Source organism: Arachis duranensis, chromosome 9, assembly GCF_000817695.3.
Source record: "Arachis duranensis cultivar V14167 chromosome 9, aradu.V14167.gnm2.J7QH, whole genome shotgun sequence".
Classification (NCBI taxonomy): domain Eukaryota; kingdom Viridiplantae; phylum Streptophyta; class Magnoliopsida; order Fabales; family Fabaceae; genus Arachis; species Arachis duranensis.
This window is the reverse complement of record NC_029780.3, coordinates 94,034,211-94,057,014: the sequence shown is the minus strand read 5'-3', so window position 1 is coordinate 94,057,014 and position 22,804 is coordinate 94,034,211. Positions and strand designations below refer to the sequence as shown.

The 22,804-nt window shown below is 35.6% G+C and overlaps 1 long non-coding RNA gene across 2 annotated transcripts; it reads left to right on the top strand.

Moving 5' to 3' along the window:
• Positions 1-2,432: 2,432 nt before the first annotated feature.
• On the top strand, positions 2,433-11,542 carry LOC110275065 (uncharacterized). 2 transcript variants are annotated; one of them, XR_008002808.1, is made up of 4 exons: positions 2,433-2,860; positions 2,998-3,086; positions 3,188-3,411; positions 10,999-11,542. It is a non-coding gene; the product is annotated as an uncharacterized LOC110275065 (long non-coding RNA). The 2 variants fall into 2 exon arrangements; XR_008002809.1 differs by lacking the exons at positions 2,433-2,860; positions 2,998-3,086; positions 3,188-3,411 and adding exons at positions 9,629-10,000; positions 10,081-10,217.
• The last annotated feature ends 11,262 nt before the right edge of the window (positions 11,543-22,804 follow it).

Here is a 22,804-nt window from a genome sequence, read left to right as displayed (position 1 = left end):
TTGAGTGACATAGGAAGAGATAACCAAATTAAAGGATCATTTCTAGTGACCAAGAGTCCAAGATCTCATCGATATAAACTAAAACATAGATTGTAGAATTAGATGAGTGTTTGAGAAACGAAAATGGATAAGACTTTGTTCTTTTGAAGCCAAAGGTGCTAAGGTTGCTGAAAGAGTCACATACCAAGCTCTAGAAGCTTGTTTCAGGCCATAAATAAATTTATGCAAGTGACAAACTTAATTAGCATCTCCATTTAAACCTAGAGGCTATTTCATATAAACAGTTTCAATAAGCTTTTCATTTAGGAGCTTTCCATTTAGGAAATCATTATTAAAATCATATTGTAAAATTGGTCATTTAGATGAGAGAATAAGACTGTGTATGACACAAATAGTTGGAGTTTTGATTACAGGGCCGAACACCTTTGTAAAATCAACTCTTTCTATTTGATAATTTTCTAAGGCAACCAGTCGTGCTTTATATCTTAACAAAACCGGTTGGACTTCTCTTGATGGAAAAGACCCATTTGAATCCAATGATAGGTGAATTTGAGGGAGCATGGACAATGCTCTAGGTTTTGTTTCAATGCAAAGCTTGTAATTCAGATTGCAGTGCAGACTTCCAATGAGGTAATTCAATTTTCTGTTTGATAGAAATAGTAATGGTTTGAAGAAATTAAGGATCAAGATTAGGTGTGGTCAGCATAGTATACATAATTCAAGGTTTAGCAATCCCAGACTTGGATCTTGTGATCATAAAGAGTTGGTTAGACGTTGCTTGTTGTAGGGGCAATTGGATTTCTATTCTAGAAATTGGAATGGAATAGGTGAAGGATCATTGGTTGAAAAATTGGTGTGAAAAATTGAAGGCTGAGGAGAGAAAGAAGAAGAGGGTGTTTCTGAAGAGAGATTTATTGTCTGTGTAAAAGATTGAATGTTTAAAGGAACAAGTGTATATGAGACACAATCAGAAATATTGTTAGTAGAAGGTGCAATATATTTACGTAATAAACTAATTTAAGTTGGTCAAATGGTTAGCTCACTCGTCCACTTAAATAAGTGTTAGAGGTTAGAATTCTGTCTTGTGTATGTAGTAATTCATTGGCCAATAATAAACTCTTAAATGGAGTTTAGATCCAAGATAAATTAGTCTTTTGCCTATCAAAATGGTGAATATTGTCAACAAAAAAAAAAAAATCTATTTACGTTAGTAACTCATATGGGAATTTGTTTGAGGTATTGGGTGAGGAGAGCCTATTTATAAGAAATGTGATTGACAAGAAAGAATCATCTCAATCTTTAATTGGAATGCTAGCTTTAGAAAGCATAGAAATTCCCATTTTAACAATGTGGCGATGTTTGCACTCAGTCTTATTATTTCGTTAATGAGTACGTTGCAACATCTTCACCCGAAACAGTACAACCCGGAAGCGATCAAATGATGCGAATGATATCTATCGTCTTTGAAGAGAATTGTGTTATGAGATTCAGATTCATCACTAATTAATATTTCAATAAAAAATAAAATAACTGATTGAATGCTAAAATGAAAAAAGGTATGCGATACAAATTTTAGGTTCGAGAATCGATTGAGAATAGGAAAGATATTATCATCTTATATCATTGGTGTTTTGAACAATTACCTTTATTCTATTATTATTATTTGTGAATTTAATTTTATTGGTCTTCTTTAAAATATATATTCCTTATTTATCTTTATATTTTTTGATTAACTAGTTCTCGTCAACATAATTCACTAGCACTTAAGATATTAATTTTTAACAATTTGATGAAAAGAGTATTTATTTTAATTTTTTTTCTTTTATGAAACCAGTAATCATAGCTCATGATTAAACTTGCAATAAAACATTAGAAATATTAGAAAAAAATAATGTAATCAATATTGTAATTTCCTTTTAATTTCTATCATTGGTTAATTTAAAGATTTATAAAATATATCCAATTATAATAATATATGCTTATAATTACTATCATATTATATTATTTACAAAAATATTAATTAAGTAATATAAAAACATAAATACAAAAAGGAAAAAAGTGATAATTTACATTGAATTAGTTAGCGTTTAACATGGCAATAAAATGAGATGCAGTAGAGTGACTGAGTTTCTCATTGAATATATGAAAGGGGGGAGTTTGAATCCTATTTCATATTTTTTTTATTAAAAAATAATAAACATATACATATGTGTTATTTGACAAAAAAAAGGTAGAAATTTCCAATATTAGGCAGAGACAATTAGGCAAAAGACAAATTGAAAAAAGCAAAAGGTGATGAATAATTAAAGTGTAATGATATTGTTTTAAGAAAAATTAAATAAATAAAAAATACCCGTTAAGCATCCTACATTATTTTGGCAAAGATATTAGTTATTGCATTGATATTGTCCAGAGCAAACGCATAAGAATAATATGGAAATTTCCTAATTGAAAAAGAATTACATGCTAAAGGAAAAGAGAAAGAAAGAATCAAGTAGATGTTGGAGAAATTAAAAGAGGGATGTGTCCTCTTCTTCGTTATCGACAGTGGTGCCTTGTAAATTCAGCTGCAAATTGTAAAACTTAGGCCAAAATTTTCCTTCAAACACAATAGCGTTTCTGTCCAACCACAGTCCCCAAAGTAGATAGTTTACCCGAGCAAGGTTATCTTTAAACTCGGATTTCTTCATCAGTGTCTCCACAAGCTCAATCCACCATTACTAAGGTTTGAGTTGAGTGTTTCTGGGGAGTGAGCTTGCAATGGGGAAGAGTTTTACATGCCTTACATTTCTGGACAGTACACTAGCACATGAAGTATCGTCTCTGTGTCCGAGGAACAACGGGAGCACACTTCATCTAGGTGAGGTATTCTTTCATGAAGCTTTGATTTCACTGCTAGTCCATTATGAACGAATTTCCAAGTGAAACTTCTGATTTTTGGTTGACATCCGAGTTCCCAAACAACTTTCCAAATTCCTACTTCTCTGAATTTAGCAGGGAAGTACTCTATTGATGGGTGAAAGAAGTGACAGGCTATAGAGTAGCTTGAATTTACTGTGAAATGGCTAGAGTTATGGTGAATCCAGGTTAGCTAGTTTTTTATTTTCTTCTATAGTAATTTAATAGATTTGATTAGCAATATTCTGGTTGAAGTTGCTTCTAATCAATTGTTGGTTCCAAACACCAGGCTCATCCAGTAGTTGTCTCACGCAGAGAAGATTCTGAGCTCAGTCATCAGTTCGGGGCAGTCGAAATGGAGCAACAATGCCAAACCAGAGATCATCCCAAAGCTTCACCAATCCTCTTTTTTTCACTATCTATCTCACTCCTTTCTCCAAGACCTTCTTCCCTTCTAGAAGACTTCACTACGCTCATGAAGGGCAAACTCCAGTTTTAGCATCCAGGAATAAGGTAAGCCTAAAATACTTATTCTTAAAAATCTTATAGAATAAAGTATGTTGCTTGATTAGAAGCATAGTTGTCAGAACCGAACCAATGATCGAACCGATCAGATTATTGGATTATTGATTTAACTGGTGGGTCATTAGTTGAACCGGTTAACCGGGTATATATATTTATTTTATTATTATATTATTATAGGTAAAAATTCACATACAGTTATTTTCATGTGAAGTTAATATTTAATAACCGTTAGATGATTTGATAAGTTTGACTACATATCATCTAAGGATTTTTAACTATCAACTTCATATGAAGACAACTGCATGTGAGTCTTTACCTATTTGATAAGTTTGACTATATATCATCTAAGGATTTTTAACTATCAACTTCATATGAAGACAACTGCATGTGAGTCTTTACCTATTATTATATACTAAAAGTATTTTTTGAAAAAATAATATTAATAGATATCATATAATCATGAAAAGAAAAAATAAATTATGATTAATAATTTTTTTGTTTATATTTTTAATTTGTATATATTTAATAAAACTTATAGTTAAATAAAATATAATTGATTTAAAAATGAGTGGCTTTAAAATTAAAATAAGTTGAATATAAATAAAATAAAAACTTGGTATATGTATTATAATATGTGTATATAATAACAAGTCGTGTGTTAGCTTGGTGGCACAACTTTCCTCCTTACATCCTTGAATGAGGGGAAAATTTACAAGGCTGGACACTTGGCAGCATTGGAGAGCATATGGAGTATGGTGTTCTTCCACAACGCTAGTGCGTCGTAGGCTCCCCCTTCAAACCCGACTGGTTTGGTCCGGTTTTCATCGGTTCATATAGGGTTTGGCCGGTTCAATGTCTTAGGCGGTCCGAAGATTGGACTGGACCGGTATTAAGTCCGATTTACCAATTTTTCGGTCGAAACGGCCGGTCCGGTCCAGTTTTACTAACTATGGTTAGAAGTCTTCATCCCTGAGTATGGCCAAGTTGAATGCTTTTAAATCTTGAAAACTCATACCATCAAATTTCTTTTCTCTGCTCATTGCATCCCAGCCAACCTAGTGCATCTTTTTTTTTTCATTTTGCCTCTATACCTACAAAAAAATATCATCATACTATGTAATTCATCAATTACAGACTCTAATAACTTAAAACAACTTAAAAAGTATATTGGTATAGCTGTTTCAACTGCTTTGATGAGAACCTCTCTCCTACTCATTGACAGGAAGAACCTCTTCCAATATATTAACCTTTTAGAAACTCTATCTTTCACATATGCTAAGGTTTTCTGTTTGGGCTTTGTAATTATTGATGGAAGTCCAAGGTACTTGTTCTATGCTCTAATATTTGAAATTTCTAAGATGTTGGCCAGATCTTGTTTAGTCTGCTGAGGAGTCTTCTTACTAAAACATACCTCCGACTTGTTTAGATTGATCACCTGACCACTAACACCACCATATAGCTGTAGGGTATTAATTAAATTCTCGCAAACTGTGCTGGTTTGCTTTGCAAAATAGTAGATAATTGTCAACAAATAGAAGATGGTTGATGATAGGACATTTACTGTTCAATCGAAGCCTTTAAAACAAGTTATCCTATTCTCTTTTGTGGAGCAGATATGAAAGTCCTTCTGCACAAATAAGAAAAAGGTAGGGGAGAGGGGATCTCCTTGACAGATCCCTCTTGTTGGTTTGAAATAACCATTAGAAAAACCATCCACAATAACAGAATAAGAAATACTAGACACAGTCTTTCATCCACTCTATCCATTTGTCACAAAAACCCAACTTTTTCATCACGAACCACACAAAGCTCCATTCCACCCTATAATACGCCTTACTCATATCAAGTTTCATTTCAAAATCGCAATCCCCATAGGTCTTGCCTTTTAAGGAAGTGCATACACTCATGAGCCACGATGATGTTATCACTAATAAGCTTACCCCGAATAAAAGCACTATGGGAGTTGCTGATGATTCTATTCATAAGGTGCTGCAATCTATGTATTAAAACCTTTGAGACAATTTTATAAAAAAATTGTGCTGAGACTGATACCTTAATATGAGTCATATTCATAGTATTTGGCACCTTAGAAATTAAAAAAAATGTGTATGATTAAACCTTTTTAAAATTTTGTTACCTCAAAAGAAACTCTTTATAGCTTTGCACATGTCTATCCTAATAGTTGACCAGTAGAATTGGAAAAATTTAGCAGTGAATTCGTCATCCTCTGGTGCAGCCTCGGGATTAATAGAAAAAACAGCTTTTTTAACTCATCATGATAAACTGTTCTTATTAAATTATGATTTGCCTTAGCCGATACGTTCCTTCTTAGTCCTTTAGATAAAGGAGTCGGATCTTGGGGGTCTCCTATAAAGAACAATTCTTCAAAATACCTTTGTGCTCTAACTTCAATTGACTCTGAGGTAGTACACCAAAGATCATTCTCGTCCTCAAACTGCTATATCTTATTTTTCCTATCCTAAGATTGATTCTTGGAATGAAAAAATCTAGTTTTTTGATCCCGATATTGTAGCCACTTAATACGGGACTTTTCTTTCCAAATCGCTCTTCCATGATCAATGCCTCGTCAACTCTTCATCCAGCTTGATTATCTCATTCCTCTTAGACAGTTCTGAATCATTTTTTAATTGCTGCAGCCTGTTCTCCAATTTTTGTTCTTGCTACTCTTACTCCAGATGCTTGCCATTTAACAATTTCATGACTGCAGTTCTTGAACTTATGAAATAATTGGAACAATGGCAAGCCTATTGGTTCTAATTGTCAAGTCTCCTTAATCAATGGCAAGCCTATCGGTTCTAATTGTCAATTCTCCTTAATCAACCTGTCCACTGCTTCCTCCCTGCACCATCTCACCTGAAACCGAAACAGTCTTTTACTCCTTAAGGATGTGGAATTTGAGCCGAGTAAAAGATGTTTATGGTCTGAACCGATATCTTCTAAGTAAATAACTATTGCCTTCGGATACTCCTCTCTTAACTTGGGAGATATTAGTGCTCGGTCTAATCTTTTCTTAATGGCTCCCTCCTGACCACTCCTATTCTACCATGTGAATTTCTCTTCGATGAATGCGATCTCAACTAGCTCACCTCAGTTAATGAAATCCTGAAATTTCTGCATTAAACTGGGAGACTTCTCCCTTCCACTGATCTTCTCGTGGGTTGCCAATATGGTGTTAAGGTCACCCATGACTGCATATCTCTCACCTATTTGATTTATAACACGCAGGATCTCCTCATACTAGTTTTCTCTAATTTGGACTACATTATTCAAATGAACCCCCAACATCTCCCAGACAATTAAACATTGCTGATCCTCTGCTGTAAATCTGATGTAATAATCTAAACTTCCCCTTATCTCCACTTTTACATTATCCTCCAAGCCACCATTAATCAACCAGCTATACCATTCAGGTTAACACAATAATTATCATTGAAACTGCACTTTCTTAACTGTCTCCACAAATGAGGATTAATGTTTGGTTTCACAAAGAAATATCACTTTGGGATAATGGCTCCTTTGGATCCCTTTTATGTTGTGAATTTCTAAGAGTTTTCCAAATCCCGACAATTCCATATCATCATCTTTACGGGCATTGAAGTGCCGTTTTTGGGTAGGCACCCACATTCCCTTCAGTAAACATCTCTACAATGGCACCTTCCTCCTTCTTTGAAACCACTCTTCCAACTCCTCTACTCGCCGTTTAGCACCACTAATCTGATTTATTTTCCAAGAGACTTCTTTCTAGCTATGTGCTTTAATTTTTGTTTTTTGTTACTACCCTTGATCACCTTGGAATTACTACCCATTTGAAATGCACCTATTACCTCCAATTCCTCTCAACCACTTTGATTGATGCTGCGATGTTGGTTTCTTAAAGTTGGAGGCATTTGGTCCTCACATAGGGTTGAATTAGTTACTAGGTGAGCCATAATTTCAGACCCATGAACTATTGGTTTATTACTTGCTGCATTATCCCTTATTTCTGTAGAAATAGAGAGCTGAGAAAAACTCTTGATGAGGCTAACTGTAGTCGGTTTTCGGGTTGACTGATCAGAGCCATAAGCCCGTCTCCTTTTATTTGAGTTCCTATTTTCCATCTTTTCTTCAACCCTCCACCCCCCTGAAGTGAGCTTTTAGATCGGATCTCCATTTTTTTCGAATTCTGTCTGCCTTGAGAATTCTCCAAAAAGTTGCTGCAGCTTTTTGTTTCTTGGCCTATGAAGCCACAATAACAGCAATATAAACCTAACTATTCATATTTGGGATGAATTTTTGCCATTGCACCATCCAGACATGCTATCTTCATGGTTTACTTTAGGATTTTTGTGACATCCAAATTTACTTTCAACTTCATCTACCGATCTTCTTTAGGTTTCATTGAGAAGACTTCCGTCTCTAATACTTTTCCAAACCTCCCTTATCTTTCTTGTAGCCTTTTTAGTCTTACAAAATTCTGGAAGCCCCCAAAGTTAAATCCATGTTGGGATTATGGAGTAATTTTTTTGCCAATCTTTATGGCCACATTCCATCTCCTCAAGTGGATCATATATTACTTGAAAAGACAAGGAAAACCCATTTTTATATGAATTACATCAGCTTCATTCTCAAGGAAAAATTAGAACATGTTGACTCTTATGTGATTTGATTCTCAGCCCCTCTGAATGGTTCCAAATTGCACCAAAAGCTCCCTCCAATGTCCCTGTACTAAATCCTCAATCTACTATGATACTCCCTATGAGACTCCTTTGACATCTTTCAATTTCTGATCTCACATTCTTTTCTCCAAGACAACTATCTCCTCCCCTAGATCATCTCTTAAGTTTGGGTCTCTCTCTTTCTCTCTCTTTGATTTTCTCTTGATGACATTGTGAAAACTTCTCACTCAATGGCACTTATGTTGGTACATTCACAAAATCTTAGTAGAGCTCACACAAAATCCTAGAGGGCACGACTTTTTCCTTCTTTTAAGCAACCTACATTTACACACACACATTCACTTCATTTCAGATCACATATTTCAAATATTTACACTCTTTGCACATGTGAAGTACACACCCTACATACTTAGGGATCATTTTAGACGCAAAAGCAAATGCAGAAATTTATTCTCTCACACATGCATATATCTTAAAACACATGCAAATTACAATAGAATTTTCATGTAGCAAAATTTCAAAGACCATCCAAAACACTAGTAAGTATTTGCCTTTTCTTTAATGAAGAATAAAATAAATACAAGGTAGTGATGTACCACTGAAATTTAATTATATTGAATTCTTGAGATGTTTTTCAGTAACAAATTTTTGTGCTGAAATTTGGTAGTTCTTTTTTAAAATTTATTCGGATGATGATCTCTAAATTCTCTTCTATACACATCACTATTAATTTCTTTTAACTTTCTTTTTTCAATCACTTCTCTTCGGGTTCTTCTCTCTCACTTTTTTTTTGTTTTTTTCTTTTCTTTGTATTGACCTATTTCTATTTCTGGTATTTATAGAAAAAATATTCTTCCATCAATATAAATTGAAGTAAAAAGTTCCACCACCCGCATATATTTTGGCAAAGATTTTCAAAGACAACTTTATTATTCAATATTTTGCAACGGCTAGTTTTGCATCTGTTACTTTCATAAACAATAACGTATAATAATATTTACTAATTTTAAAAGTTACATTACAAATAAACAAAACATACTACATCCCAAAATGGAATAAAACAAAGTATATTACATGTGGTAATACATAATAAAAATAAAACAGACTACTTAACTCTATGAATAGAAGAAACCATTAAGTAAACTACATATTAATTACTTTATCACATGTAATCTCATGAACAGCTCGTCGTTTTTCTCTCATTATAGACGTGTCAGCATAAATTATTTGCATATCTATTTCTCTTTCTCTTTCCTTGGCCGTTCTTTCCATTTCCATTTTCTTTGAACTTATCTTTATTTTTTTAATAATTTGTAATTCTTGTTCCTTCATCGCCGCTTGAATTTGTAACATTTTCTTTGATTTCCATAATCTTTTTCTTATATTTCCTCTCATATCCTCTTTTCTTTTCCTTAACATTCTTAATATTTTCCATGAGAGAGAGTTTCTTAACAACTAATGAATTCTTTTCGCTAAGATCTTCAGACATTTATGCTTTTCACTAATGAATTCTTTTTCATGAGAGAGAGAGTCACGACGCGAGGATGAGGAAGGAGTCGCCGTCATCGCGCCTCGCTGCCAGCTTCGTCGGATCTTCGTTGCCGAGCATCCATGGCCGCCGCCATCAAAGCCATCCTTTGCTAGTGAAGTTGTTGGTGGGTTCCCTTGTCGTTACTGCTGGAGCACGTCGAAACCCGTCAGAAGAAGCTGCTGTCGCCGTTTAGGTTTGACCGGAAGAGAGGAGGTGACGGTAGTGAATGTTGGCGTTGCTACATTCGAGAAGGAGGGAATGGTACACTGTCTCCAAGCTACTGCGTTGCCATCGTTGCTCTTTGCCGTCGTTTTGCTCGCTAAAATGTCGTCACTGGAGCTATTCCATTCTCTCATTCTTTTTTGGTAGAGTGAGTAACTCTTGTCCTGAAACACTTATCGCTGTTATTCTGTTATAAATACTGAGGATCTTGCAACGTTAATGTCTTAGGGTTGAGTTGCCAAGGTTGCATACTGTATTTGTTGCTGTCGCAACGTTATGGCGGAGTTTCTGTGGACATTGCGGCTACCGTTGCTATGAACTAAAAGGATAAATGGAGTTTGTCGCGTAGTTGAGTCGTGATCGAGGTAGGCTATTTTTAAAAACTATTTTATTTCATGGAATTGTTATAATTCAATATTAATGTGAAAAATACATTTTTCTATGATTGTAAGTCTTATGGATTGAGTTGAACTGTTTTGGATAAATGTAACTAGTTAAATAATTTCGGATTTTTAAGCAATAAAATTAAATGAGAAGTTGGATTGTTTGTGGTTATGGATTGTGATTGTTTACCTGATAATTTAAAAGTGATTGGTTGCTCGAATTGTTGATTTTGTTGACTTCTTTGAGTTGAGTTGGTGCTAAGGTGGTTAATGAAAGTTTGATGGGAACGTTGGGAAACTGTTTGGTTAGGACGGGACCCTTGAAGAGTGGCCAAGTCTGATTTTTAGGAGAAATGCTGCTGAAGTTTTAGAAGAACTTGAGTGAAAATTGAATAATAATAATGATGAAAAATGGTGATATTTAGAGACTTTGTATTGAAGACTCATTTGGAATATGTGGATTTAAGAATCGTGTTTTGAAAAGTTTCTGGTGAATATAAAAGCAATTGAATTTTATTGGTAAGTTCTAGTGATTGGTGTGTATATATAGACTATTCAATAAAGAAATGTTAATTATCACTTTTCAAACTGGTTTTTTCAATAGTAGTATTATTTTGGTCCACTATTTGAAATTTTACCCCCACCTGCCGATGAGGGGCTAAAGATTTTCAAACACAAATTTGACCAAAAGGAATTCATTATCCCGCGACTTGAAGTTCTTTTCTATATTTACATTGGCACGAATATTCTCATGGCAATACAGATTTGGCAAGAAAGATCATCCTAAAATTCCATCAATGCTTCAAAGGAATGCATACGTCAAATGGTGGTCCTAATTTGATTCAACCATGGCTCATCCTGACGAAGTAAGGAAATGGTTCAAAGAACATCATCAATTTGTCAAGGTAATGGATCATGAAACATCTATTTTTTTCAGTCAAAAGGCCCAGATTACAGCAGGTCTTGCAGGGTCTCAATCCAAAGAATCATTTATGAAAAATTTACAGCAAATATTACAGCTACTTCAAGCTGAAGAAGACCAAGAAAGGAAACAAGATCAAAACTCCTCAACAGCCTCTTCCAGTGATTATATTCAAAATGAAGATGACTTTTCTGGAATTAATTTAGAAGAAGATTAAAGTTATTCATAAAATTTTGTATTTTAATTTGTAAAATTATTAACTGGTACTGTAGCTATAGTGTAGGTCAACATTACCTGAACTATAAGAATAGAATCTTTAGGTCTATAAAAGCATGCTTCCGCAACATTTTGAGGCAGAGTTTTTAGAAACATAAGATTAGAGAGAAATTAGAGAGAGAAGCTCTAAGAATCCTTTGTAAGCCTTTTACTTTTATCTTTTCTTTCTCCAAGTTTTCTTCAATTTTCTTCAATAAAGAATTTTCAGTTCTTTATTTTCATACTTTTTTTAAAGCTTCTGCATTTGCATATGTGTGCGGACTACTACCACATTTAACTTCACACTAACCTGCATATGCGTGCAGACTACTGCTGCATCTAATTTCATATTTAATTTCTGCCTTTACAGAATGTTTTTATTAACATTAGACTAACTCTGATTCACATGAATACTGGTATCCTTTATATTTTTGTTATGACTGTTTATGTTTCTTTTGTAAATCTTGTAAAGTTAATTTTCAGATTTGAAAGTACAGGTTATTTCTTCTTATCATTTATGAGGTGGTAGCAGTAAGACTTGATGATTGGACAGTAAGAATAACTTGGTTATGTTCCTGTAAATGATAAGAATAGAATGTTAAAAGCCCCTGGTGGCTATGGATATGAAAAATTAGGTATTTAAAAAAAAAAGGAGTTAAAATCCAGTTTCAGTGGCTGAGTGCTAGTTTAATATTAATAGGCATATTTATAACGAACCAAAGGAGGGCAATGATAGCAATAAGTTTTATAAAAATATCCTTTTTTTGCTCCCTCTCTCATTGTTTTGCTCACAGTCCTTCTTCATCCCACATAAAATTCAATATTCTTTCTGAGAAAGTGACTTGACCTGAGGAACTCTCTCCAAAACATAATTTCTTTGAAGAAGAAGTTTACTTTGAAGATATTAATCAAACTATAGACAATTGGAAAATACCAAACATTCCCCAAGATGAACTATACGTTCTTGAAGAAACTAAGCATGCTGGCAAATCTGATTATATTATAAAAAATGTCGAAAACATTTCTCTAGGACCCGAGTCCGATGAAGAATTTCACCTTTTAAACAAACAATTTGTTCAAGAACATATCCGCAAATATAAATATCTTCATATAGGTTGTGTTCAAGTTGCAGTTAAATCACTTATTAGAGAAGGTTTAAATGCATCTATTTTCATGTGTCTAAGAGATGTTAGGCATAATAATTTTCTTGATTTCCTCATAGGAACTGTTGAAATAAGTCTAGGGCACGGTCCGGTCTATTTTAATTATTTTCCCAACAAAATTGTGAGTTTGATAGATAGAAATACTTTAGACTCACTATTTCTCAACATCCGACTTCATGGCCTTGACATGAAGGAAGGATCCATTCTTGCAACCTTAATATATAGGATTTAATATAAAGTCATGAATACTTGTAGATCTAGATTCCTCTAAAAAATAACCGACCGTGAGACAACTTTGTTTGTTACAGATATGACAAAAACAAATGTTACCATACCTCGCCTTATCAAATGGGATAAAATTGATTGATAGATGAAAATTTATGCCCATTTGAAAAACTAGATAAAGTAATTTCGTTGTGAGTATAGTCCAAACCGGCAATGGATCCTCTCAATTAAAATTCAATTCAAGATAATGTCACAATTCAAAGCAAATATAAACCAAGAGTATTTAGACTCCCGGGTCGTTCTCCCTAGGAACTAATCCCAACAAGTGCATACAATTTTGGTTGTGAAAAGTTAGTTGTGAAGATCAAAAGGAATTTTCAATAATAAGGAAGCAAGGGGGGTTTCAATAATTGAAGTAAACAAATAAAGAGATAAAGGAACAAGACAAAATTGCAATTAATAAACTAATAAAGGAATAAAAGAACTATGTATGCAATATAAACAAGTAAGACTATAAAGCGATGAAAAGATGATTCAAAACATAAATGAAATCTTAACTTGGGATGAGTTATGGAATCCCTTCCTTGCCATAACCACAACTATGATAATTATGATGGATTAATCTCACTAAGTCAACCCTTAACATCGAACGATAAGTCAAGTGAGCATAATTGTTATTAATCCACAAATCCTAGCTAACTTACTAATGACCTTTGTAAAAAGCTAGCGTTAGTGGAAACAATAAAAACTAACAACCCAAGAATTATCACTAAATGTTGGACATTATGGCTCTAGTAATCCATATACTCATTTTTTCCAAGCCAAGGGGTGGAAATTACCCTATAACTAAAATTGGCATTTTATCAAACACATAGAGGGCACAAACATAAAACATGGCAAAATTGGGAAAATGATAAAAACTATGAACCATAAATGATCAAAATCAATAAAGGCAACTCAAACAAACATAAAGTAAGCATCAAACATCAAATTAACCAACTAGAAATCCAAAATTACAAAACTATATAAATTGGTAAGAGAAATGAAAAGTAGAAGAAAGTGTAGATCAAGTAATGTCATAAAAGAGGAAATTAAGGAATACTTACAATGGGAAAGCAAAATCCAAAAGCAAAACTTGAACTATAAAATTCTACATTGAAAACCTAATTAAAACTCTAATGAACTAGAGAGAAAACCTAATCTAACTACCCTAAAATTACTCCTAAAATGTGTTGTTTGAAGTATGGTAGTGTATGTTATGATATATAGTTGCTTCCCCCTTCAAATATGCTCCAAAGCCTTCAAAAATGGGCCAAAAAGCCCCCAAAACGCGAGTCCACGTGCAATTTTAATGGAGGCACGCGCTGGTACCTGTCTGTACGCACAGGTCTATGCATGGGCACAGCCTGTGCATGGGTACAGGTGCTGATTTCCATTCTGTTCTGAGCATGGGCATAGCCTGTGCATTAGCACAGGTGCTGTTTTTGACCCCTGTGCGTGGGCACAGGTCCTAATTTTCTATTTTGTGCGTGGGCACAGGTCGAGATGCTTTTCACCTTTGTTTCCTTCATGTTTTCTCCCTTTTTGCTTGCTTTCTTCCACTTCTACCAAACTATTCTTGCCTCTAGGACCTGAAATCACTCAACAAACATATCACTGCATCAAATGGAATAAAAGTGGAATTAAATTGCTCAATTTAAGCACAAAAACGCATGTTTTCACATTTAAGTTCAATTTAGGGATCACACACAAAAGTATGCTATTTTAGTGAATAAGTGTGAGTTTATATGATGAAATCCATCCAATTCAAGCTAAAATATATCGTCAAATATGGACTTATCATTGATCTCCCTGAATCTTGGGCTATAGAAAGAGCCATTCCTACTCTACCTAGATAGGCTCCCTATTTAGCTTTTGAGGATAAGGCATCTTAGCCTTGTATTCTTCAACCTTAGCTGCTACAGGTTTATGTCCTACAGAAGTGGTTGGAGAAGCTTGCTTAAGGGAGTTGTTATCAGCACTTGTAGGTGTCTGACCCCTTGCTGGCGTTTGAACGCTAGAACTGACAGCTGAATGGGCATTTAACGTCAGGTTGCTGCCCTTTTCTGGCATTTGAACACTAGAAATGGCAGTTGAATAGGCGTTTAACACCAGGTTGCTGCCCTTTTCTGGCGTTTGAACACCAGAACTGGCAGCTGATTGGGTGTTTAACGCCAGGTTACTGGCTTTTGAATGCCAAAATCATTCCTCTCTGGGCTCTTACTATCCTCAGAGGGATTTTGGGCAGTGAATTGGCCATCCTCTATTAGGTGTTCCTTTCTAGGCTTTCTGTTGCTTTAGGTTGAGGTATTCAATGTCTTTCCACTCCTTAGTTGAACAGCTTGGCACTCTTCTGTTATTTGTTTAGATAGCTGATGTCTTATCTGATCCAATTGTGCCTCCATATTTTTGTTAGCATTTTTAGTATCTTGTAACATTTCTTTGAGTTCTGATAACTGTTTTGTTAGAAGGAGTATTTACTGGTTGAGTTTAGCAACCTGTTCTGTAGGATTAAGTTTAGTGGATACTGCTTTATCTTCTTCTTTCATGGAGAATTCACTATTTAAATACAGATGCTGATTTCTGGCAACTGTATCAATGAGCTCTTGAGTCTCTTCAATTATTTTTCTCATGTGTATAGATCCACCAGTTGAGTGGTCTAGAGATATCTGAGCTTTTTCTGCAAGCCCATAGTAGAAGATGTCTAATTACACCCATTCTGAGAACATTTTAGATGGGCATTTCGTTAGCATCTCTCTGTACCTCTCTCGGGCGTCATAAAGAGATTCATTATCCCCTTGTTTAAAGCCTTGGATGTCCAGCCTTAGCTGTGTCATTCTTTTTGGAGGGAAATATTGATTCAAGAATTTGTCTGATAACTGCTTCCAAGTTCGTATGCTTGCTTTGGGTTGGTTATTTAACCACCTCTTAGCTTGATCTTTTACAACAAATGGAAACAGTAGTAATTTGTAGACATCCTGATCTACTTCCTTATCACACACTATGGCAGCAATTTGTAAGAATTGTGCCAGAAACTCAGTAGGTTCTTCCTGTGGAAGACCGGAATACTGGTAATTTTGCTGCACCATGATAATGAGCTGGGGATTTAGCTCAAAATTACTGGTTCTGCTGGGGGGGTATACAGATACTACCCTCATATGAAGTAGTAGTGGGGTTACTATATGATCCCAGAGTCCTTCTAGACTGTTCAGTTCCACTTAGGTCCATGATGGAGAAAGGGAGGTGATGTGAATTGTGAATAAAATTTTATTTTATTTTATTTTATTTTAATATATATATATATATAATTTTTTTTTGTTTTTAGACCGAAATAAATAATAAAAAAATTGGAAACTAAAATAATTAATTAATTGAAAATATTTGATGAGGATTTTCGAAAAAAATTGAAGAGAGAGAAGCTGGTTAGGAAGTTTTGAAAAAGATATAATTTTAAAAACTTTAAAAGATATGATTTTAAAAATTTTGACCAAGTCAACCCAAGGGATTCGAAAATAATGAGTAAATAAGGGAATATATATTTTTGAAATTAATAAAGAAAGAGAAAAACAGTAAAAATAACACCAAACTTAAAATTTTTAGATCAAAACAAAGAAAAACAAACAAGAAAACTTGAATGTCAAGATGAGCACCAAGACCACTTCGAAGATCAAGATGAACACCAAGAACAAATTTTGAAAATTTTTTTAAGAAAAATAAAAGCACAAAGGACACCAAACTTAAAAATTTTTATACCTTGGACATTAAAAAATTTGAAAATGTATAAGACAAAAAGCAACAAAAGACACCAAACTTAAAACATGAAACTAAACTCAAAGAAAAATGAAAAAGAAAAATAATATTTTTGAAAAATTTTTGAAAAGACAATAGCAGATGCAATTTTAGTGACTCTAAACCAATAAAAATAAATTATTCCTAATCTAAGCAATAAGATAAACCTTTACTTGTCCAAACTCGAACAATCCCTGTTAACGGCGCCAAAATCTTGGTGCACGGAATTGTGATTTACACTTCTCACAACTCCGGTGCCACTAACCAGCAAGTGCACTGGGTCGTCCAAGTAATACCTTACGTGAGTAAGGGTCGATCCCACGGAGATTGTTGGCTTGAAGCAAGCTATGGTTATCTTGTAACTCTTAGTTAAGATATCAATAATAATTCTTAGTTTTATTTATAAAAGGTAAAAGAACATGAAATAAATAATACTTGTTATGCAGTAACGGAGAACAGGTTGAGGTTTCGGAGATGCTCTACCCTCTGAGTTTCTACTTTCCTACTGCCTTCTTCTTCAAATACGCCTGGCTCCTTCTATGGCAAGCTTTATGTTGGTGGATCACCGTTGTCAATGGCTACCATCCGTCCTCTCAGTGAAAACATGTCCGCTACGGTTTCCCGCATGGCTAATCATTTGTCGGTTCTCACTTGTGTTGGAATAAGATCCATTGATCTTTTTGCACACTGTCACTACGCCCAACAGTCGCGAGTTTGAAGCTCGTCACAGTCATCTCTTCCTAGATTTTACTCGAAATACCACAGACAAGGTTTAGACTTTTTGGATCTTTAGAATGCCACCAATTGGTTCTAACCTCTACCACGAAGATTCTGGTCTCTCGAATTCGAATGCTCTGTTGTCAGGAGAGGTAATCAAACTCGTGAGTCAGGAGTCCAAGAGATACACACTCAAGCTTTCACCCAATGACTACGTTGAGCTCAGATAGAACGGAAGTGGTTGTCAGGCACGTGTTCATAATTTTGGGAATGATGATGAGTGTCACGAATCATCACATTTGCCATGGTGAAGTACGAGTGAATATCTTAGAACAGAAATAAGCGTGATTGAATAGAAACAGTAGTAATTGCATTAAGTCATCGAGGCACAGCAGAGCTCCTCATCCCCAACCATGGGGTTTAGAGACTCATGCCATCAAAGATACACTAAGGTTTGTCAAAAATGTCATCCGGTATAGAATAAATCTTTAAAAGTATTTTTTATACTAAACTAGTAACTTAGGTTTACAGAGAATGAGTAACTAGGTGCAGATAAAGCAGAAATTCACTTCCGAGGCCCACTTGGTGTGTGTTTGGGCTGAGCTTCCTAGCTTTCACGTGCACCGGACGTTCTTGGAGTCTAGATGCCAGTTTTGGTGCCAGTTTGGGCGTTTAACTCCAGCTTTGGTGCCAGTTATGGCATTTTATGCCATAAAAGGGTCTTTGGTCGGCGTTTTGACGCCAGTTTGGGCCATCAAATGTCGAGAAAAGTATGAACTATTATACATTTATGGAAAGACCAAGATATCTACTTTACAACGCAATTTAGGGCGCGCCAATTGGGTATATGTAGCTCCAGAAAATTCACTTCGAGTGTAGGGAGGTCAGAATCCAACAGCATCTTCAGTCCTTTCTCAGCCTCTGAATCAGATTTTTTCTCAGGTCCCTCAATTTCAGCCACAGGTGATGTGGAAGTGCCTATAAAATTGGTGATGTGGAGGCATAATAAAGAAAAAGAAAAATAAGAAGTCATGTATGAAAGAGATAATCAAAGCGGATAATAATTTATAAAAAGTGTATGTTGAATGGGCCTTGTGCCAAACTGATAATGCAAAAGTGCTTGCCTAACTGATAGCCTAAAGTTGCTAATGCGGGAATATTCACCTAACTGATAGCATTATTTCTTACTGTGATGCACATTAAAATATTATTATGATGAGGCCTAACTGACATGGGTAACTGTGATGCCAATGTGTCTGACTGACACAGTAAAGAAATCATATTCGGGATTCACTTTGAGTAACGTCGGGTCGCTGGTAGACAACCAATGCATGAGCTCATGGCCTGTGCTAGGAATAGGCATACATCATCTTGTTTGCGTGTATCAAATTCCTATGATTCATTTATTGCCATTTCTTAATTGTTTATATTGTTTACTTGTTGTATGTATATTTGTGCTCCGAGTTTCTGTGTTTATTCTTTTTCTATGTTTACTCTAGGTTCTCACCCTTCTTTTCCTTCTTTTCCCCCTCCCCAGATGGGGTCGGCAGAGGCGTTCTATGTGTTTTGTCTTATGATGAGCTATGAGGACCCCATGTGGAACGGAGTCTTCATATGGAGTACGCTGTGGATCCGCCTTTCCGTTTCACATGAGCCTGAGTTTCACATTTCTGTACAGTGACCTCTCTTTTTAGCATGCCATACGTGTTCACATTATCCGAGTTACAACTAGCTGGAGATCAGTCCCACTCTTCTTGTCCTTTTCTTTTGGTAGGACGACATCGCGATTTATTTCTTCCAGATGCTCCGAACGCATATGAGACCAACCTGGACCTTGCACAGCACTTCTCTGTTTCTGCACCACAGACTGAGCCCATCGAGTCTGACGACCTTCTGGAGTTCGTGGCAGCAGCCATGAAGGCTGAACCTTTGGATGACTTTCCTGTCTGGGATGATGAGTCAGAGGAGGATTCGGAGTCTGACGAGGAGTTGCTTCTATCTTCAGCCGACTTATAGAAGATGATTCAGAGGTCACACCAGAGTTAGGCACGGCAGACCTTCTACTCCCTTTTAATGATCAATAGTTTTATTTTTCCCTCGCTTTTGTAGTATTTTTTGAGGGGTAGGAGCTCTTAGTAGTTTGGTTCCAGTTTAGAAAACCCGTGTGAGGGCTAGGACTGACATCCTCTTTTGTATCTGTATATATAACTTGGTGTAGTACTCAGCTTTTGATAAAAGACATGTATCACCAAGCTTAACTCATGTGTATAATTGTATATATGTATGTATGATATTCTTTGCAACCATGTATTTATCTGTGACATAGCTTTAAGAACTAACCTTGCGAACACTAAATGATATTTCACAATTAATAGTTTAGTCATTCTAAACTGATAAAGGCTTTTATCAATATTTGTTTACAAAATTTGAGTCTAGAGCCAAGTAGGTCCTTACAACAAGTAACACCTGAACGTTTGGCATTGGTCATGACATGTCGAAAGTTTGGGTGTTACAAGTTGGTATCAGAGCAGTTTGTCCTTTAGCCTTAGGATGGACTGACTATGCTTCCTTGCATACTCTGAATCTTTTTATTCCATGCAGTTAAGATATTTTGTAATATATTCTGCATGAAGGTCTATGAACATTCATTGTAGTAATATTAATACCTAATTTTGGTATATTAAGACTGATCATCTTAATATTGATTATTGGGTATTGATTGGACTTAAATGGTTGCGAATACACGAGGACGCTCTCGACTGGAGGGAACAAGTGAGGGAACTATCCTCGATGCAGCAGTTATTCTTGAATCTGTAAATGCCATGGCCGCTTCTATACGTGACTCAGTAGCTGCTACCAACCGAGTAGATGAATATCTTGATCGCCACAATGGAGCAAAAAATAACCATGAGCCAACACATGAAAATTGAAATGACGACGAAGGCAAAGGTGGACTATGTAACGATAACCGGCCAATGACTTTAGCCTCTTTCTTGAAGATAAATCCACCACAATTTCATGGAAATACTAGTGCTACGCGAGTTGATGACTGGTATAAAGAGATAGGACGATCAATGCAGGCACAACAAGTCCTTGAAGGACATCGAGTGGAATTTGCTGCTTACATGCTGAGGAATGATGCGCAACTAATACGGAAAAATTATTTTCACGTAATTACCGGAAAGTATACCGGGTCGCATCAAGTAATAAAACTCACAAGAGTGAGGTCGATCCCACGAGGATTAATGGATTAATCAATCAATAACTAGATGATTATTCTAGTTGGACAGTTCATTTTGGACTGATGAGCAACAAGAAATGTAAATGACTAAAGATTAAAAGAAAGCCATAAAGTGCAGGGAAAGTAAATGACGTAAAAGTAAAGTGCTGGAAAGTAAAATTATAAGGAAATGAAAATGCTAGAAAGTAAATGACGGAAAGTAAAGAGAGCAAACACAAAGGATTGGAGATGTTGATTTCTCCTGAATCAATGGGTCTCACTCCTTCTCAATCATGTAAGATAGATCTATGGTGGATTATGAGTAATTAAACCTCAATCTCTTGGTGATTTAATTTCTCTTCACATAATCAATTGCCAATCTCTTGATCTAATTGCTCATGAGAAGGGATGAAGTTCAATTTCTAATCCAAAAGCCACACAATCCTTAAGACCTCAATTCAAATAGGTTATATGTCACATACCAACTAAGAATGTATTGATAAAAAAGATTATGAGGCAAGAGCCTCAAACTGAATTCTATAATCCCTCCCTCGAGGCTCACATGAAATTCTAATAGACTCAATCCCTCTCTCGATGGTGATTGAATCTTTAAAGCACAAAAGCTCTTTCTTAGAAAAACAAACATGATTTTTAATCACATACTACATAAATCCAAAGACCCCAATATTAGAGAGGTTACATGTCACAATACCAACTCTAAATCAAAATTAACTTTATTATGCCAAGAAAGCTCAAACTGAACCCTATAAAGTGTGCCAATAAAGTGTGTGTGTGATCTCCTTCTCAGTCCCCCATCTCTAGCCCCGCTAATTCTATGAAACTAAGGCCTTTATATAGGCTTTCCTAAATTACAAATTGAAATGAAATTGAAAGTAAGTTACAATCAAATGAAAATTAACTATTCTAGATGCTCCTTGTGGCCTTGATTGGTTGACAATTGTGGGCTTGCTTGTTTGAATTTAGGGTGGAATTGGACTGTAATTAATTGAAGTAGAATGATGCTCCCAGGCTGGCGTAGCGTTTTTGAGGACAACGTAGCGTTCTTGTACCCACGCATACACGTCACCCATGCGTGCGCGTCATAAAGCTTTTTGGCACTTATCACGTATACGCGTCACCCATGTGTACACATCATCTTCAGCGTTGGGGTCAAAGGCGTAGTGTTATTATCGAAGGCACTCTTCCACACGTATGCGTGGTCTTTTAAAAATGTCACACCGACGCGTACGCATAACCCACGCGTACGTGTCACCGGCGAATTTTCCAGCTTTTCTATCACAGGAGCTCTTGGAACAAACATAGCGCCAAAAGCACCCTTCTAATGCTGATGAACGCTTTAGAGAAAAGCATAACACCAAAGGCACTGCCTGGTGCTGTGAAGCATTGTTAGGGGCAAGCGTAGCGCCAAAGGCGCTCTCCCCTGTTTCTCATCTTCTCTACTTCACCCTCATTGCTTCTTTCATGCTTGTTTTGTGCTTTTTACTGATTTTTCCACCATTTTCTACAAAATAGGTAAAAATCAAAGGGATGAAAGTAATCAATGATTTAAGCACAAAAACACTCAATAATTAAGCATGATTAATTAAATTAAAATATGAAAAAGCATAGAAAAATCTAACATGATGCGCCGTCATCAGCAACGTCGGTGGCAGGGAGTACTCCAACTACTAGGAAGAGAAGCTATTGATATCACTTGGGAGGAATTTTCAGCTAAATTTTATAAGAAGTATTTTCCTCAGTGATTTTGTACCGCTAAGGAATTAGAGTTGCTTTAGTTGAGACAAGGAAACATGACAGTTACTGAGTATACTTGCAAGTTTGAAGAGTTATGTCGATTCTCAAACGTTTGTCAAGGAGCACCAGCTACATTCGAGAAATAGAAGTGTATCAAGTTTGATGGAGGACTCAGGGAAGAACTGTTAGCTCATGTAGGTCCAATGGAAATCCAGAATTTTGTGGGATTAGTTAACAAGAGCCAACTGACAGAATAATGCATAAGAAATTTGGTGGTAGCACAAACTAACCAAAAGAACCTTTCATTAAGGGACTTCCATCGTAACTTCACCTCTCAAGGAAGAAACTTTAAAGTAACTCGGTAGCCAGATCTGGGTAAACAACTACAATCGACCCAACCAAAACTGATATGTGCTGTGTGTGGAAAGAATCATGAAGGCAGACCCTGTCTGTTGAAGTCTAGAGTTTGGTATAACTGCGGTAA